A 17655-nucleotide genomic window follows, 5' to 3' on the forward strand; every position below is an offset into this window, starting at 1 on the left:
TTTTGGGGGGGTCCCGGGGGTATTTTGGGGGGGGGCGGGGTTAATTTGGGGAGGGGTCTCACCCTGGCAGGGTTTCAGGGACGATTTTGGGGGTCCCGGGGGGGTGAATTTGGGGAGGGGTCTCAGGGATCTCGGAGGGTTCTGGGGAGTATTTTTGGGGCGTTCCGGGGGGGGTCCTTGGAGAGGTTAATTTGGGGAGGGGTCTCACCCTGACAGGGTCTCAGGGCGGATTTTGGGGGGGCTCCCAGGAGGATTTTTTTGGGTGGGTTAATTTGGGGAGGGGTCTCACCCTGACAGGGTCTCAAGGCGATTTTGGGGGGGCTCCCAGGAGGATTTTTTGGGGGGGGTTAATTTGGGGAGGGGTCTCACCCCTGACAGGCGCTCAGGGCTGATTTTGGGGGGGGGGTCCCGGGGGTATTTTTTGGGGTGGGTTAATTTGGGGAGGGGTCTCACCCTAACAGGGGGCTCAGGGATGATTTTGGGGGGATCCCGGGGCTATTTTGGCGGGGGGGGGGCGGGGTTAATTTGGGGAGGGGTCTCACCCTAACAGGGTCTCAGGGATGATTTTGGGGGGAGTTTGGGGCTATTTATTTCCGTGGGGGGTCTCAGGGATATTTGGGGGGCCAGGGGCGCTCAGGGCTGATTTTGGGGGGTCCCGGGGGTATTTTTTTTGGGGGGGGGGCGGGTTAATTTGGGGAGGGGTCTCACCCTGGCAGGGTTTCAGGGACGAATTTGGGGGTCCCGGGGGGGTGAATTTGGGGAGGGGTCCTCAGGGATCTCGGAGGGTTCTGGGGAGTATTTTTGGGGCGTTCCGGGGGGGTCCTTGGAGAGGTTAATTTGGGGAGGGGTCTCACCCTGACAGGGTCTCAAGGCGGATTTTGGGGGGGGCTCCCAGGAGGATTTTTTGGGGTGGGTTAATTTGGGGAGGGGTCTCACCCTGACAGGCGCTCAGGGCTGATTTTGGGGGGGGGGGTCCCGGGGGTATTTTTTGGGGTGGGTTAATTTGGGGAGGGGTCTCACCCTAACAGGTCTCAGGATGATTTTGGGGGGAGTTTGGGGCTATTTATTTCGGGGGGGGGGGGATCTCAGGGATATTTGGGGGGCGAGGGGCGCTCAGGGCTGATTTTGGGGGGTCCCGGGGGTATTTTTTGGGGTGGGGTTAATTTGGGGAGGGGTCTCACCCCTAACAGGGGGCTCAGGGATGATTTTGGGGGGAGTTTGGGGCTATTTATTTCCGTGGGGGATCTCAGGGATATTTGGGGGGCGAGGGGCGCTCAGGGCTGATTTTGGGGGGGTCCCGGGGGTATTTTTGGGGGGGGGGGGCGGGGTTAATTTGGGGAGGGGTCTCACCCTAACAGGGTCTCAGGGATGATTTTGGGGGAGTTTGGGCTATTTATTTCGGGGGGGGGGGGGATCTCAGGGATATTTGGGGGCGGAGGGGCGCTCAGGGCTGATTTTGGGGGGGGTCCCGGGGGTATTTTTGGGGGGGGGCGGGGTTAATTTGGGGAGGGGTCTCACCCTGGCGGGGGGCAGAGCACGTCTGCAGCTCCTCGTGGTCGCAGGGGTGCACGAAGTCGAACACGCTGTGCCCGATCAGCTCCAGCTGGGGGGGGGCCCCGGGGGGGGGTCACGGCTCCATTTTTGGGGTGCGGGGGGGGGGGGGGGTCCCCGGACCCCTCCCCCTCCCTCCCCCACCTCGGTATTGGGGCATTGAAAAATTTGGGGACCCCCTCCCCAAATTTTTTGGGGGTCCTAAAGAGGTTTGGGGAACCCATGAAGCCCCTCCCTCGCTGATTTGGGGCTCCCCCCCCCCGAAGATTTTGGGGCTCCTCCGAAGATTTTGGGGGCTCCCTCGAAGATTTTTAGGGCCCCCCCCGAAGATTTTTGGGGCTCCCCCGACAGATTTTTGGGGGCCCCTCCCCGACAGATTTTTGGGGCTCCCCCCGACAGATTTTTGGGGCTCCTCTCCCGAAGATTTTTGGGGCTCCCCCCGAAGATTTTTGGGGCTCCCCCCCGAAGATTTGGGGCTCCCCCCGACAGATTTTGGGGTCCCTCCCTTGCAGATTTTGGGGCCCCTCTCCCGAAGATTTTGGGGCTCCTCACCCGAAGATTTTGGGGCTCCCCCCCGACAGATTTTTGGGGCTCCCCCGACAGATTTTTGGGGCTCCCCCGAAGATTTTGGGGTCCCTCCCCTGGCAGATTTTTGGGGCTCCCCCTGAGGATTTTTGGGGCTCCCCCCGACAGATTTTGGGGCTCCCCCGACAGATTTTTTGGGGCTCCTCTCCCGAAGATTTTTGGGGCTCCCCGAAGATTTTTGGGGCTCCCCCCGAAGATTTTGGGGCTCCCCCCGACAGATTTTTGGGGCTCCCCCGAAGATTTTTGGGCCCCTCTCCCGAAGATTTTTGGGGCCCCTCCCCGACAGATTTTTGGGGCTCCCCCGAAGATTTTGGGGCCCCTCCCCGACAGATTTTTGGGGCTCCCCCGACAGATTTTTGGGGCTCCCCCGCAGATTTTGGGGGCTCCTCCCCCGAAGATTTTGGGGCTCCCCCCGACAGATTTTTGGGGCTCCCCCGAAGATTTTGGGGCTCCCCCCGACAGATTTTTGGGGCTCCCCCCCGCAGATTTTGGGGCCCTTCCCCTACAGATTTTTGGGGCTCCCCCGAAGATTTTGGGGCTCCCCCCGACAGATTTTTGGGGCCCCTCCCCCGAAGATTTTTGGGGCTCCCCTGAGGATTTTTGGGGCTCCCCCCGACAGATTTTTTGGGGCTGCTCCCGAAGATTTTGGGGCCCCTCCCTTGCAGATTTTGGGGCCCCTCCCCTGCAAATTTTTGGGGCTCCCCCGAAGATTTTTGGGGCTTCCCCGAAGATTTTGGGGCCCCTCTCCCCGAAGATTTTTGGGGCCCTTCCCCGAAGATTTTTGGGGCCCCTCCCCCGAAGATTTTTTGGGGGCTCCCCCGACAGATTTTTGGGGCTCCCCCGAAGATTTTTGGGGCTCCCCCGAAGATTTTGGGGCCCCTCCCTGACAGATTTTGGGGCCCCTCCCCGACAGATTTTTGGGGCTCCCCCTGAGGATTTTTGGGGGCTCCTCTCCCGAAGATTTTTGGGGCTTCCCCGAAGATTTTGGGGCTCCTCTCCCGAGGATTTTTGGGGCTCCCCCCGCAGATTTTGGGGCCCCTCTCCCGAAGATTTTGGGGCCCCCTCCCCCGAAGATTTTTGGGGCCCCTCCCTGACAGATTTTTGGGGCCCCTCTCCCGAAGATTTTTGGGGCTCCCCCGAAGATTTTGGGGCCCCTCCTGAAGATTTTTGGGGCCCCTCCTTGGCAGAATTTTGGGGCTCCCCCCCGCAGATTTTGGGGTCACCCCCGGCAGATTTTGGGCCCCTCCCGAAGGATTTTTTTGGGGTTCCCCCAGCAGACTTTTGGGGCCCCTCCCTGGCAGAATTTTGGGGCCCCTCCCCGACAGATTCCTGACCCCCCCCCGACGGATTTTTTCGGGGGTCACCCCCGGCAGATTTTGGGGCTGCTCCCGACGGGATTTTTTGGGGCTCCCCCCGCAGATTTTGGGGCCCCTCCTTGCAGAATTTTGGGGCTCCCCCCGCAGATTTTGGGGCTCCTCCGGCAGATTTTTGGGGTCACCCCCGGCAGATTTTGGGCCCCCTCCCGACGGATTTTTTTGGGTTCCCCCAGCAGATTTTTGGGGCCCCCTCCTTGGCAGAATTTTGGGGTCACCCCCGGCAGATTTTGGGCCCCTCCGACAGATTTTTTCGGGGTCACCCCCGGCAGATTTTGGAGCCGCTCCGGATGGATTTTTTTTGAGGCTCCTCCGGCAGATTTTCGGGGCTCCCCCCGCAGATTTTTTGGCCCCTCCCCCGGAGGTTTTTGGGGACCCCCCCCGCACCTGGCTGAGCCCCAGCAGGCGGCTGACGTTCTCTGGACAGGTAAATCATGTCCCCCCCCCCTCGCTCAGCACCATCACGAAGCCGCTCAGCGCCTGCAGGTAACACCCGTCCACCGCCTCGGCCGCCGCCGCCCACGCCCCTGCGGGGGGGCCCGGGGGGGGGCGTCAGGGGGTCCCCAAAAATGTGGGGGGGTCGGGGATCCCCGGGGGGGGTCGGGGGTTTTGGGGGGGTTGCAGGTAAAACCCATCCCCCCCCCCCCCCGGGGGTGCGGCTGTTCAGGCACCTTTTGGGGGGGGGGGGGGGTTTCAAAGGGGGCTGGGGGTGTCCCCAAAAAGGTTGGGGGGGGTCGCAGGGGTCTGGGGAGGGTGAGGGTCCTTGGGGGGATGGGGGCTGGGGGAGGTCTGGGGGGGTCCCCCCGGAGTAGATGGGGGAGGGTGGGATGGGTCCCAGGGGGGTCCCTCTGGGAATTTGGGGGAGTCCTGAGGGGGTCCCGGGAGGTTTTTGGGGGTCTCGGGGGGGTTCTGAGGACTCCAGGGGGGGTCCCGAGCGATTTGGGGGGGGTTCTCGATGGATTTGGGGGGGGGGTCTCAGTGGGTTTGGGGGGGAGGCTTGCGGGGGGTCTCGGTGGATTGAGGGGGGTCCCGATGGATTTGGGGGGGTCCCAGTGGATTTGGGGGGGGTCCCGCTGGCTTTTGGGGGGGTCCCGGTGGGCTTTTGGGGGGGGTCCGATGGATTTGAGGGGGGGTCCCGATGGGTTTGGGGGGAGACTTGGGGGGTCTCGGCGGATTTGGGTGGGGGTCCCGGTGGCTTGGGGGGGGTCCGATGGATTTTGGGGGGGTCCGGTGGCTTGGGGGGGGTCCGATGGATTTTGGGGGGGGTCCCCGATGACTTTGGGAAGTTCCGCTGACTTTTGGGGATGTCTGATGGACTTGGGGGGGGGGGGTCCCGCTGGCTTTTAGGGGGGGTCCCGCCGGCTTTTGGGGGGGGTCCCGATGACTTTGGGGGGTTCCGCTGATTTTTGGGGATGTCTGATGGACTTGGGGGGGGGGGTCCCGATGGATTTGGGGGGAGGCTTGGGGGGGGGTCTCGGTGGATTTGGGTGGGGTCCCGGTGGCTTGGGGGGGGTCCGATGGATTTTGGGGGGGGTCCGGATGGATTTGGGGGGTTCCGCTGATTTTTGGGGGTGTCTGATGGATTTGGGGCGGGGTCCCGGGGGTTTTGGGGGCGTCCCGCTGGCTTTGGGGAGGTCTGATGGATTTGAGGGGGGTCCCGATGGATTTGGGGGGAGGCTTGGGGGGGGAGGCTTGGGGGGGGTCTCGGTGGATTTGGGTGGGATCCCGATGACTTTGGGGGGGGTCCCACTGGCTTTGGGAGGTCCGATGGATTTTGGGGGGGGTCCCGGTGACTTTGGGGGGTTCCGTTGACTTTTGGGGATGTCTGATGGACTTGGGGGGGGGGGTCCCGATGGATTTTGGGATTCCCGCTGGCTCTGAAGGGGGATGGGGGGGGGGGGGGGGTATCCCGGTGATTTTATTTGGGGAGGGGTCCCCGGGGGGGGGGTGGGGGGGGTCTCACCCGCGGCCAGCAGGCGGTGCACGCGCAGGTAGCTGATGGTCAAGCGCATGATGGACGCTTTGTCCAGGTGGGCGCTGACCCCGCGGGCGAAGGGCAGGGCCAGGGCCAGCTGCCCGAACACCTCGGCCTCGCGGCTCCGCCGGCACCGCGCCGCATCCCGGGAGCGCTCCCGGCGCCCCTCGGGGGTCGGCCTGGGCATGGGAGACCCCAAAAATTGACCCCTGAAACCCCCCACGTCAGGTATCCCCTAAAAACCCCTCCCCGCATCCCCAAAATCCCACGGAACCCCCCCAAAACATCGCCCATTGCACCCCCCCCGCATCCCGGGAGCGCTCCCGGCGCCCCTCGGGGGTCGGCCTGGGAGGGGGGACCCCAAAATTTAACCCTCACCTCAGGTATCCCCCTAAAACCCCTCCCTGTATCCCCAAAATCCCACGGAACCCCCCCAAAACATCGCCCACTGCACCCCCCCCGCATCCCGGGAGCGCTCCCGGCGCCCCTCGGGGGTCGGCCTGGGGATGGGGAGACCCCAAAAATTGACCCCTGAAACCCCCCATGTCAGGTATCCCCTAAAAACCCCTCCCCGCATCCCCAAAATCCCACGGAACCCCCCCAAAACATCGCCCATTGCACCCCCCCCGCATCCCGGGAGCGCTCGGAGACCCCAAAATTTAACCCTCACCTCAAGTATCCCCCTAAAAACCCTCCCCGCATCCCAAAATCCCCAAAACCCCCCCAAAACATCGCCCATTGCACCCCCCCCGCATCCCGGGAGCGCTCCCGGCGCCCCTCGGGGGTCGGCCTGGGGATGGGGAGACCCCAAAAATTGACCCCTGAAACCCCCCATGTCAGGTATCCCCTAAAAACCCCTCCCCGCATCCCCAAAATCCCACGGAACCCCCCCAAAACATCGCCCATTGCACCCCCCCCGCATCCCGGGAGCGCTCCCGGCGCCCCTCGGGGGTCGGCCTGGGAGGGGGAGACCCCAAAAATTGACCCCTGAAACCCCCCACCCCGGCATCCCCTAAAAACCCCTCCCCGCATCCCCAAAAATCCCACGGAACCCCCCCAAAACATCGCCCATTGCACCCCCCCCGCATCCCGGAGCGCTCGGAGACCCCAAAATTTAACCCTCACCTCAGGTATCCCCCTAAAACCCCTCCCTGTATCCCCAAAATCCCCAAAACCCCCCCAAAACATCGCCCATTGCACCCCCCCCGCATCCCGGGAGCGCTCGCCCCTCGGGGGTCGGCCTGGGGATGGGGAGACCCCAAAAATTGACCCCTGAAACCCCCACCCCCGGCATCCCCTAAAAACCCCTCCCCGCATCCCCAAAAATCCCACGGAACCCCCCCAAAACATCGCCCATTGCACCCCCCCCGCATCCCGGGAGCGCTCCCGGCGCCCCTCGGGGGTCGGCCTGGGGATGGGGAGACCCCAAAAATTGACCCCTGAAACCCCCCACCCCGGCATCCCCTAAAAACCCCTCCCCGCATCCCCAAAATCCCACAGAACCCCCCCAAAACATCGCCCATTGCACCCCCCCCGCATCCCGGAGCGCTCCCGGCGCCCCCTCGGGGGTCGGCCTGGGGGGGACCCCAAAAACTGACCCCCAAACTGACCCCCAAACCCCCCCGCCGCACCCCAAAATCCCGTGTTCCTGGGGTTTCCCACCGTCCCATGTTGACATTTTTCCTTTTTTTTCCACGTTTTTCCCCGTTTTCCCCCATTTCCCCCCCTTTTTTCCATGTTTTTTCCATGTTTTTCCAAGTTTTTCCCACGTTTTTTCCGTGATTTCCCGTGTGTTCCCATTCCCTGTGCTCCCACCACCCCACATCCCCATTTTTTCCCCGTTTTTCCCATTTTTTCCCACTTTTCCCCATTTTTCCCTCCTTTTCTCCATGTTTTCCCCCATTTTTTTTATGTTTTTCCACGTTTTTCCCACGTTTTTCCATGATTTCCCGTGCGCTCCCATTCCCTGTGCTCTCACCACCCCGTATCCCCATTTTTTCAAGTTATTCCCCCTTTTTTCCCATTTTTCCCCATTTTCCCCCTTTTTCCATGTTTTTTACACGTTTTTCCATGTTTTCCATGTTTTTTCGTGATTTCCCATGCATTCCCATTCCCTGTGCTCCCACCACCCCACATCCCCATTTTTCCCCATTTTTCCCATGTTTTTTCCCATTTCCCCCTTTTTTCCATCTTTTATCCATGTTTTTTCCATCTTTTTTCCATCTTTTTTCATGTTTTTCCACGTTTTTCCCACGTTTTTCCGTGATTTCCCGTGTTCCCATTCCCTGTGCTCCCACCACCCCACATCCCCATTTTTCCCCCTTTTTTCCCCATTTTTTCCATGTTTTTCCCCATTTTCCCCCATTTTTTCCCATGGTTTCCCCCATTTTTCCATGTTTTCCCCCATTTTTTCCATGTTTTCCCATGTTTTTCCATGTTTCCCCCCATTCTTTCCATGTTTTCCCATGTTTTTCCATGTTTTCCAGGCGCTCCAGGGCCGTGGGGCCGCGCCCAGGACGCGCCGTTCCCCGTTCCCCTGTGCTCCCACCACCCCATTTTCCCCCCCTTTTTTCCCCATTTTCCCCATTTTTCCCCATTTTTCCACGTTTTTCCATGTTTCCCCCCATTTTTTCCATGTTTTCCCATTCTCCCCGGGTTTTCCAGGCGCTCCCGGGGCCGTGGGGCCGCGCCCGGGCCGCGCCTTTCCCGTTCCCCTGTGCTCCCACCACCCCATTTTTTCCCATTTTCCCCCCATTTTCCCCCCCCTTTTTTCCATGTTTTTCCCCCATTTTTCCCGTGTTTTTCCCATGTTTTTCCATGTTTTCCCATTTTCCCCGGGTTTTCCAGGCGTTCCCGGGGCCGTGGTGGCCGCGCCCAGGACGCGCCGTTCCCGTTCCCCTGTGCTCCCACCACCCCATTTTTCCCCCTTTTATCCCCATTTTTCCCCATTTTCCCCCCATTTTTCCCATGTTTTCCCATGTTTTTCCATGTTTCCCCCCATTCTTTCCATGTTTTCCCATGTTTTTCCATGTTTTCCAGGCACTCCCAGGGCCGTGGGGCCGCGCCGTTCCCGTTTCCCCTGTGCTCCCACCACCCCATTTTTCCCCCATTTTTCCCCATTTTCCCCCCATTTTCCCCCATTTTTTCCACGTTTTCCCACATTTTTCCCGTGTTTTTTCCATGTTTTTCCATGTTTTCCCATTCTCCCCGGGTTTTCCAGGCGCTCCCGGGGCCGTGGGGCCGCGCCCAGGACGCGCCGTTCCCGTTCCCCTGTGCTCCCACCACCCCATTTTTCCCCCTTTTATCCCCATTTTCCCCCATTTTCCCCCCATTTTTCCCATGTTTTCCCATGTTTTTCCATGTTTCCCCCCATTTTTTCCATGTTTTCCCATGTTTTTCCATGTTTTCCAGGCGCTCCCAGGGCCGTGGGGCCGCGCCCGGGCCGCGCCGTTCCCGTTCCCCTGTGCTCCCACCGCCCCATATCCCCATTTTCCCCCCGTTTTTCCCCATTTTTCCCCATTTCCCCCCTTTTATCCCCATTTTTTCCCCCATTTTTCCCCATTTTCCCATGTTTTCCCCCATTTTCCCATGTTTTTTCCATGTTTTCCCATTCTCCCGGGTTTTCCAGGCGCTCCCGGGGCCGTGGGGCCGCGCCCGGGCCGCGCCGTTCCCGTTTCCCCTGTGCTCCCACCACCCCATTTTTCCCCCATTTTTCCCCATTTTCCCCCCCATTTTCCCCCATTTTTTCCACGTTTTCCCACATTTTTCCCGTGTTTTTCCATGTTTTTCCATGTTTTCCCATTCTCCCCGGGTTTTCCAGGCGTTCCCGGGGCCGTGGGGCCGCGCCCAGGACGCGCCGTTCCCGTTCCCCTGTGCTCCCACCACCCCATTTTTCCCCCTTTTATCCCCATTTTTCCCCATTTTCCCCCCCATTTTTCCCATGTTTTCCCATGTTTTTCCATGTTTCCCCCCATTCTTTCCATGTTTTCCCATGTTTTTCATGTTTTCCAGGCACTCCCAGGGCCGTGGGGCCCGCGCCGTTCCCGTTTCCCCTGTGCTCCCACCACCCCATTTTTCCCCCCATTTTTCCCCATTTTCCCCCCATTTTCCCCCATTTTTTCCACGTTTTCCCACATTTTTCCCGTGTTTTTCCATGTTTTTCCATGTTTTCCCATTCTCCCCGGGTTTTCCAGGCGCTCCCGGGGCCGTGGGGCCGCGCCCAGGACGCGCCGTTCCCGTTCCCCCTGTGCTCCCACCACCCCATTTTTCCCCCTTTTATCCCATTTTTCCCCATTTTCCCCCCATTTTTCCCATGTTTTCCCATGTTTTTCCATGTTTCCCCCCATTCTTTCCATGTTTTCCCATGTTTTTCCATGTTTTCCAGGCACTCCCAGGGCCGTGGGGGCCGCGCCGTTCCCGTTTCCCCTGTGCTCCCACCACCCCATTTTTCCCCCATTTTCCCATTTCCCCCATTTTCCCCCATTTTTTCCTCCCACATTTTTCCCGTTTCCATTTTTCCCGTGTTTTTCCATGTTTTTCCATGTTTTCCCATTCTCCCCGGGTTTTCCAGGCGTTCCCGGGGCCGTGGGGGCCGCGCCCAGGACGCGCCGTTCCCGTTCCCCTGTGCTCCCACCACCCCATTTTTCCCCCTTTTATCCCCATTTTTCCCCATTTTCCCCCCATTTTTCCCATGTTTTCCCATGTTTTTCCATGTTTCCCCCCATTCTTTCCATGTTTTCCCATGTTTTTCCATGTTTTCCAGGCGCTCCCAGGGCCGTGGGGCCGCGCCGTTCCCGTTTCCCCTGTGCTCCCACCACCCCATTTTTCCCCCTTTTATCCCCATTTTTCCCCAATTTTCCCCCATTTTTTCCATGTTTTTCCATGTTTCCCCCCCATTTTCCCATGTTTTTTCCATGTTTTCCCATTCTCCCCGGGTTTTCCAGGCGCTCCCGGGGCCGTGGGGCCGCGCACGTGCCGCGCCCGGGACGCGCCGTTCCCGTTCCCTGTTCCCGTTCCCGTTCCTGTTCCTGGCTCCGAGCCCGGGGGGCCGCGGCCGGGGGGACTCGGGGGCCCCGAGGGGGGGGGGCGGGGGTATGCAAATCTATGGTGATTTATGCAAATGAGTGGGCGGGCCTGGTGGGAATGGGCGGACTGGGACTGGGACCAGCACTGGGGTGTGACTGGGAGCGGTATAAAGGGCTGACTGGGACCAGAACCGGGCTCTGACTGGGACCAGAACCGGGTTCTGACTGGGACCAGACTGGGGACCAGTACGTGGCACTGACTGGGAACAGAACCGGGCTCTGACTGGGAACAGCACAAGGTGCAAACTGGGACCAGAACCGGGCTTTGACTGGGACCAGACTGGGACCAGTACATGGCACTGACAGGGAACAGAACCGGGCTCTGACTGGGACCAGAACCGGGCTTTGACTGGGACCAGACTGGGACCAGTACGTGGCACTGACTGGGACCAGAATTGGGCTCTGACTGGGACCAGACTGGGACCAGTACGTGGCACTGACTGGGACCAGAACCGGGCTCTGACTGGGACCAGACTGGGACCAGTACGTGGCACTGACTGGGAACAGAACCGGGCTCTGACTGGGACCAGACTGGGACCAGTACGTGGCACTGACTGGGAACAGAACCGGGCTCTGACTGGGACCAGACTGGACCAGTACGTGGCACTGACTGGGACCAGAACCGGGCTCTGACTGGGACCAGACTGGGACCAGTACGTGGCACTGACTGGGACCAGAACCGGGCTCTGACTGGGACCAGACTGGGACCAGTACGTGGCACTGACTGGGACCAGAACCGGGCTCTGACTGGGACCAGACTGGGACCAGTACGTGGCACTGACTGGGACCAGAACCGGGCTCTGACTGGGACCAGACTGGGACCAGTACGTGGCACTGACTGGGACCAGAACCGGGCTCTGACTGGGACCAGACTGGGACCAGTACGTGGCACTGACTGGGACCAGAACCGGGCTCTGACTGGGACCAGACTGGGACCAGTACGTGGCACTGACTGGGACCAGAACCGGGCTCTGACTGGGACCAGACTGGGACCAGTACGTGGCACTGACTGGGACCAGAACCGGGCTCTGACTGGGACCAGACTGGGACCAGTACGTGGCACTGACTGGGAACAGAACCGGGCTCTGACTGGGACCAGACTGGGACCAGTACGTGGCACTGACTGGGACCAGAACCGGGCTCTGACTGGGACCAGACTGGGACCAGTACGTGGCACTGACTGGGACCAGAACCGGGCTCTGACTGGGACCAGACCGGGACCAGTACGTGGCACTGTCTGGGAACAGAACCGGGCTCTGACTGGGACCAGACTGGGACCAGTACGTGGCACTGACTGGGACCAGAACCGGGCTTTGACTGGGACCAGACTGGGACCAGTACGTGGCACTGACTGGGACCAGAACCGGGCTCTGACTGGGACCAGACTGGGACCAGTACGTGGCACTGACTGGGAACAGAACCGGGCTCTGACTGGGACCAGAACTGGGCTCTGACTGGGACCAGCACAAGGTGCAAACTGGGACCAGAACCGGGCTCTGACTGGGACCAGACTGGGACCAGTACACGGAACTGACTGGGAACAGAACCGGGCTCTGACTGGGACCAGCACAAGGTGCAAACTGGGACCAGTACGTGGCACTGACTGGGACCAGAACCGGGCTCTGACTGGGACCAACACAAGGTGCAAACTGGGACCAGAACCGGGCTCTGACTGGGACCAGAACCGGGCTCTAACTGGGACCAGCAGCAGCTACAAACTGGCACCAGTACTGGGCTCTGACTGGGACCAGCACCGATCACTGACTGGGACCAGTACGAGGTACTGACTGGGACCAGAACTGGACCCGGACTGGGACCAGAACTGGACCCGGACTGGGACCAGCACCAGCCTTTGACCAGTACCAGTACAAGGTGCAAACTGGGACCAGCACCGGGCTCTAACTGGGACCAGCACCGGGGCACTAACTGGCACCAGTACCAGGCGCTAACTGGGACCAGCACCGGGCTCTAACTGGGACCAGCACCAGGCTCTAACTGGGACCAGTACTGGGCGCTAACTGGGACCAGCAGCAGGCTCTAACTGGGACCAGCAGCAGGCTCTAACTGGGACCAACTGGGACCAGCAGCAGGCTCTAACTGGGACCAGCAGCAGGCTCTAACTGGGACCAACTGGGACCAGCAGCAGGCTCTAACTGGGACCAGCACCGGGCTCTAACTGGGACCAACTGGGACCAGCAGCAGGCTCTAACTGGGGCCAGCACCGGGCTCTAACTGGGACCAGGACCAGTACCAGGCGCTAACTGGGACCGGTACCAGGCACTAACTGGGACCAGCACCAGGCTCTAACTGGGACCAGCACCGGGCACTAACTGGGACCGGTACCAGGCACTAACTGGGACCAGCACCGGGCTCTAACTGGGACCAACTGGGACCAGCACCGGGCTCTAACTGGGACCAGCACCGGGCTCTAACTGGGAACAGCACCGGGCTCTAACTGGGACCAGCACCGGGCTCTAACTGGGAACAGTACCGGGCTCTAACTGGGACCAGCACCGGGCTCTAACTGGGACCAGCACCGGGCCACGCCGCACGTGTCCCCCAAAGTCCCCCTCGAGCACACGCCGTGACCCCCCCCGACACTTTTTGGGGAGTCCCGGGGGGTCCCTGAGCCCCCGCAGCCCCCCCCTCACACAGGGGACCCCCCCCCCTCCCCCTCGGGTGCCACGTGGGACCGACCCCACCCCCAATTCCGGGGGTCCCACCCCCAATTCCGGGGGTCCCACCCCGATCCGGGACCTTCCAGGGGGTCCCAAACTCCTCCTGTGTCCCCCTCCCCCCTCCCCGCCCCCCCCCAGGAACAGCCCCCGGGACCCCCCGACCCCCCCCATTCTGCCACGGGACCCCCCTGACCCCGTCCTGTCCCCCCCCCGGGGGTCTCAGGACCCCCCACCCCACCCCCACCATTCCCGATCCCAAAAGGGGGCGGATCCCGCGTCCCCTCCCCCCTCCGCCATTCCTGTTCCGGGACCCCCCAAAATGAACCGGACCCCGCCCCCCACCCCCCCCCGAGGGTTCCATTCACGGGACCCCCCCCCCCCCCGCCCCCCACCCCAACCCCCCACCCCCCTCCGGGACCGATCCCGCCCCTCTCGGTGGTCCCGGGACCCTCCCGATGGTCACATTCCCGCCCCCACCCCCCCCCGGTGGCCAATCCACGACCCTCAAAACCCCTCCTAGGGGGGGTCTCAACCCCGGGACCCCCCTCCTAAACCGAGCCCCGACCCCCAAAACCTCTCTGAGATCCCCAAACACCTCTGAGACCCCCAAAACCCCCCTTAGACCCCCAAAACCCCTCTTAGACCCCCCAAAACCCCTCTTAGACTCCCCAAACCCCCTCTGAGCCCCCCCAAACCTCTCTGAGACCCCCAAAACCCCTCTGCGACCCCCTAAAAACCTCTCTGAGACCCCCTAAACCCCTCTGAGACCCCTCCAAAATCCCCCCTGAGCCCCCCAACCGCGGGACCCCCATCCCGGGGGTGACCCCCGCCCCTCCCGGGGGTCTCATTCCCGGACCCCGCTCCCCTCCTCCCTTCACCCGGGGGTCGCATTACCGGGACCTCCCGTTAGCGGGGGTGGATCCGGGACCCCCAAACCCACTCCGCGAGGGGGGGGGGAGGGTCTCAGCCCCTCGGGGGGGGGTCGGAGCCCCTCGGGGGGGGTCGGAGCCCCTCGGGGGGGGGGTCTGAGCCCCGGGATGAGCCCCCCGGAGCCCTCCCCCCGTACCTCGGTCCGGGCCGCCCGTCCATGGCCGCCGCCGCTGCCGCGCCCTCCGCACCCACCGCGCCGAGCCCCCTCCTCGGACACGCCCCCTCCCACAGGACACGCCCCCTTTCCCGGGACACGCCCCCTTCCCAAGGACACGCCCCCTTTTGGGACACGCCCCCCCCCATTCCAGGACACCCCTCCCCCCCATTCAGGACGCCCTCCCTGCTCCGACACGCCCCTTCCCACAGGCCACGCCCCCTCAAAGGCCACGCCCCCTCCCCATAGGCCACGCCCCTCTCCCACACACCCCAATTCCAGGACACGCCCCCTCCCCCACAGACCACGCCCCTCCCACGCAGGCCACGCCCACTTCCGGGATACACCCCTTCCAGGACACGCCCCTCCCCATATGCCACGCCCCCTTCCCACAGACCACGCCCCCGATACCCCAATTCCAGGCCACGCCCCCTCTCACAGACCACGCCCATTTCCGGGATACGCCCCATTCAGGACACGCCCCTTCCCGTAGGCCACGCCCCCTCCTCGGACACCCCAATTCCAGGCCACGCCCCCTCTCACAGACCACGCCCACTTTCGGGATACGCCCCATTTAGGACACGCCCCTTCCCATAGGCCACGCCCCCTCCCCCAGGCCACGCCCCCTCCCGGACACCCCAATCCCAGGGCACGCCCCCTCCATAGACCACGCCCACTTCCGGGACACACCCCCTGCTCCGACACGCCCCTTCCCATAGGCCACGCCCCCACCCCAATTCCAGGACGCGCTCCCCCTCACCCCCCGAAGACCACGCCCACTTCCGTAACACACCCATTCCAGGACACGCCCCCTGCTTTGACACGCCCCTTCCCACCGGCCACGCCCCCTCACCACAGGCCACGCCCCCTCACGGGACACCCCAATTCCAGGACACGCCCCCTCCCACAGACCACGCCCACTTCCGGGGAACACCCACCCCAGGACACGCCCCTTTCTTTATGGCACGCCCCCCTCCCCACAGGCCACGCCCACTCCGCGCGCAGACCACGCCCACTTCGTGGACACCCCCCTCCTCGGACACGCCCATTTTTCCGCCGGCCACGCCCCTCCTGGGCCACGCCCCCTCCCAGGACACGCCCCTTCCCGCGGGCCACGCCCCTTCTCGGCCACGCCCCCTCCCCGCAGACCACGCCCCCTTTATGGACACCGCCCCTCTCGGCCACGCCCCCCTTTCCCCAGGCCACGCCCCCTCCTCGGATGCGCCCACTCAGCACACAGACCACGCCCCCCACGCCCCCGTAGGCCACGCCCCTTTCCCGTCGGCCACGCCCACTCTGCGGACACGCCCCCCCCTTGAGACCCCCAAAATGTGCTCTGAGACCCCCCAAATCCCCCCAAAATCCCCTCTGAGACCCACAAAACCCCTCTGAGACCCCCCAAATCCCCCCTGAGGGCCCACAAACCCCCTCTGAGACCCCAAAATCCCCTCAGGGACCCCCAAAACCTCTCTGAGACCCCCAAAATCCTCCCTGCGACCCCTAAAATCCCCTCTGAGACCCCCCAAATCCCCTCTGAGACCCCCAAAATCCCCCCCAAATCCCCTGAGACCCCCAAAATCCTCCGGAGACCCCCCAAAAACCCCTCTGAGACCCCCAAAATCCCCCCAAAATCCCCTTGAGACCCCCAAAATCCCCTCAGGGACCCCCAAAACCCCTCTGAGACCCCCCCAAATCCCCTCTGAGACCCCCAAAATCCCCCCCAAATCCTCTGAGACCCCCAAAACCCCTCTGGGACCCCCAAAATCCCCTTGAGACCCCAAAATCCCCTCTGAGACCCCCAAAATTCCTCCTCTGAGACCCCCAAAATTCCTCCTCTGAGACCCCCAAAATCCCCTCTGAGACCCCCAAAACCTCTCTGAGACCCCCAAAATCCTCCCTGCGACCCCTAAAATCCCCTCTGAGACCCCCCAAAATCCCCTCTGAGACCCCCAAAACCCCTCTGGGACCCCCAAAACCCCTCTGGGACCCCCAAAATCCCCCCTTGAGACCCCCAAAATCCCCCCTGAGACCCCCAAAATCCCCTCAGAGACCCCCAAAATTCCCCCTCTGAGACGTCCAAAATCCCCCTGAGATCCCCCAAAACCCCTCTAAGACCCCCCAAAATCCCCCCTGAGAACCCCCAAATCCCCCCGGAGACCCCCCAAATCCCCTCTGAGACCCCCAAAATCCCCCCCAAATCCCCTGAGACCCCCAAAATCCCCCCTGAGACCCCCCAATCCCCTCTGGGACCCCCAAAATCCCCTTGAGACCCCAAAATCCCCTCTGAGACCCCCAAAATCCCCCCAAAATCCTCTGAGACAGCCCAAAATCCCCTTGAGACCCCAAAATCCCTCTGAGGACCCCCAAAATCCCCTCAGGGACCCCCAAAACCCCTCTGAGACCCCCAAAACCCCTCGGAGACCCCCCAAAAATCCCCTCTGAGACTCCCAAATCCTCTCTGGGACCCCCAAAATCCCCTTGAGACCACAAAATCCCCCCTTGACACCCCAAAATCCCCTCAGGGACCCCCAAAACCCCTCTGCGACCCCCAAAATCCCCCTCTGAGACCCCCCAAACCCTACTGAGATCCCCCAAATCCCCCCTGAGACCCCCCAAATCTCCTCTGAGACCCCCAAAATCCCCCCCAAATCCCCTGAGACCCCCAAAATCCCTCTGGGACCCCCAAAATCCCCTTGAGACCCCAAAATCCCCTCAGAGACCCCCAAAATCCCTCCTCTGAGACCCCCAAAACCCCTCTGAGACCCCCAAAATCCCCTCTGAGACCCCCAAAACCTCTCTGAGACCCCCAAAATCCTCCCTGCGACCCCTAAAATCCCCTCTGAGACCCCCCAAAATCCCCTCTGGGACCCCCAAAACCCCTCTGGGACCCCCAAAACCGCTCTGAGACCCCCAAAATTCCCCCTTGAGACCCCCAAAATCCCCTCAGAGACCCCCAAAATCCCCTTGAGACCCCAAAATCCCCTCTGAGACCCACAAAACCCCTCTGAGACCCCCAAAATCCCCTCTGAGAACCCCCAAAACCCCTCTGGGACCCCCCAAACCTCTCTGAGACCCCCCAAACCTCTCTGAGACCCCCCAAACCTCTCTGAGACCCCCAAAATTCCCCCTCTGAGACCCCCAAAACCCCTCTGAGACCCCCAAAATCCCCCCCAAATCCCCTGAGACCCCCAAAATCCTCCGGAGACCCCCCAAAAACCCCTCTGAGACCCCCAAAATCCCCCCAAAATCCCCTTGAGACCCCCAAAATCCCCTCAGGGACCCCCAAAACCCCTCTGAGACCCCCCCAAATCCCCTCTGAGACCCC

The sequence above is a fragment of the Aphelocoma coerulescens genome, unplaced genomic scaffold, assembly GCF_041296385.1.
Source record: "Aphelocoma coerulescens isolate FSJ_1873_10779 unplaced genomic scaffold, UR_Acoe_1.0 HiC_scaffold_298, whole genome shotgun sequence".
Lineage (NCBI taxonomy): Eukaryota > Metazoa > Chordata > Aves > Passeriformes > Corvidae > Aphelocoma > Aphelocoma coerulescens.